The sequence below is a fragment of the Ailuropoda melanoleuca genome, chromosome 13 (assembly GCF_002007445.2).
Source record: "Ailuropoda melanoleuca isolate Jingjing chromosome 13, ASM200744v2, whole genome shotgun sequence".
Lineage (NCBI taxonomy): Eukaryota > Metazoa > Chordata > Mammalia > Carnivora > Ursidae > Ailuropoda > Ailuropoda melanoleuca.
The window spans coordinates 46274334-46276159 of NC_048230.1; the positions used below are offsets into that span (position 1 = coordinate 46274334).

General features: G+C 68.8%; 1 long non-coding RNA gene across 1 annotated transcript in view; it reads right to left on the reverse strand.

Moving 5' to 3' along the window:
• The window catches only part of LOC117795673, a 1465-nt gene extending 946 nt beyond the window's left edge, over positions 1–519 (reverse strand). Inside the window, exon 1 of the long non-coding RNA XR_004619768.1 lies at positions 331–519. This is a non-coding gene — a long non-coding RNA (uncharacterized LOC117795673). The remainder of the gene's footprint in view (positions 1–330) is intronic.
• Positions 520–1826: the final 1307 nt, after the last annotated feature.

Consider the following 1826-nt stretch of genomic DNA (forward strand, 5'->3'; position numbering starts at 1 on the left):
GTTAACTGCGCCCCCCCAGCCCCCACGGCCCCCACCACAGCACCAGGACCCCCCATCCACCCCTGGGCATCTGGAGGCAGCCGCTTCCTTGCAAAATGCCCGCATGTCAAAGTTCGTGCCTCCCGGTTGGACGCGCCCTCCCCGGCCTGCTGGCTGCTAGCTCTGCAGTTTTCCAAATGCGGACGGAGCCACGAGCCAGGAGGAAACTCCAAAGCACCCCGCTGGAACCACGCGGCCCGGCACCACGGCTCCCACCCACCAGCAGGCACACCCCCACCGCTGCGGCCGGCAAGTTTGTGGGGCTGTCCGGGCAGGCTGAGCAGGACTCACCGCGGAGCCCCTCCGGCCGGGCTGGCGACGGCGGCAGCGGCGGGCGCAGGGTCGCGGCTCCTGGTACGATGCACCCGCGTGGCTCCCAGGGAGATGCTGCAGCCGTGGCAGCACCATCCACCTTCTCCGAGCCAATCGCGAATGCAGGGGTGGGGGAGGCCAGAGCTCCCTATGCGTCCGCACTGGGGGGGTGGGGGGCCGGCAAAGAGAAAGAAGACACCACGCACCCCCCTCCGCACCCTGCCCTTCCCCCAGCCCTCCCGCAGCAGCGCAGACTTAGCAGGAAGGGAGATCTTGAGAGGAGAGAGGGAGAGAGAGGGAGGGAGGGAGGGACCAGAGGCGCAGGACTGGCGGGCGATGCAGAGTTCCGGAGAAGCCTCCTCTCGAGCCCCGTGCACCTTGAGCCCCTCCCTGCTCTGGGCTGTGTCTGCAGACGCTCCCGCACCCCCAGCCGGGTCAGTGCAAGGTAGAGGTCAGGGTGAAACAAAAGGGGACGGTCCCGCGGGTGTGCGGGCTCTCACATGCACACAGCCCATCGCTGAGACACGCGCAGGCGGGGGAGGGGAGGAGAAGGGAGGGGAGGGCTGACCCGAGGGGCCGGAGCGGGCGTGGGGGCCCCCCTCGGGTCAGGAGCCGGCCTCACCTTTGCAGTCCTTATATACCCGGCCAAGCATCCCAAACACGCGGCCCCGGCCAAGTGGCCCCCTCGGGCTGTGCTCCCTGACCATATTTAGTCAAGCAGGGGAAAAAATAGCGTGTCAGCTGGGCCTCGGCTGGCCGGCCACCGGGAACAGGGTGGGAGCGCCAGCGCCATTGACGGCCGGTCCTGGGCCTGGGCTGCTGTCCGCGGCCCCCTCCGGCCCCTCCCCACGGGCCTCCCACCGGCTGTCCCTGCCCTGCCATCCCCCCTGCTATTTTTAGCGCAGCCCAGTACAGAGGCGCCTCCCGCAGCAGGCCAGCAGCCCTCCCGGCCACACAGCCTGTTCCTAGGGGTGCCCTGGGGAGACCCAGGCAGCCCCCAGGGCTCGCGCCAGGTGGGGAGGCCTGCCGCCTCCTCCCTGCTGTTGGCCTCCAGGGACTGGGCCCCACCCAGGCCACCTAGCGCCCCTCTCGGTGCCCTTCTGCCCAGAATGGGGGCCGAGATGAGGTGATGACAGAACCACCGGGGTTTCCAGAGGCTCCCAAGCCAGCTCTGGGGAATGAGGACCGCAGGTCACCTTGGACAGCAAGCCGGGCCACTGGGCTTGCCACAGTCTACCCCAGGCCTGCAAGCAGGGGGCATGCGTGAGCGGGAGACCCCTGTCCTCACACTGGCTACACTCCAAGCGCCCCCAGCCTGGGTTCATGCTGCAATGATGTCGTGGATATGTGCTGGGCACGGCCTGCAGGGGCCTGTCCTCATGGGGCCTGGACGTGGAAGCCAACGTCCTCCACCACTGTGTGAACTGTGTCCCCGAGACACAGGACTGGGCACTGCCGTGGTGGGGGGGGCCCAC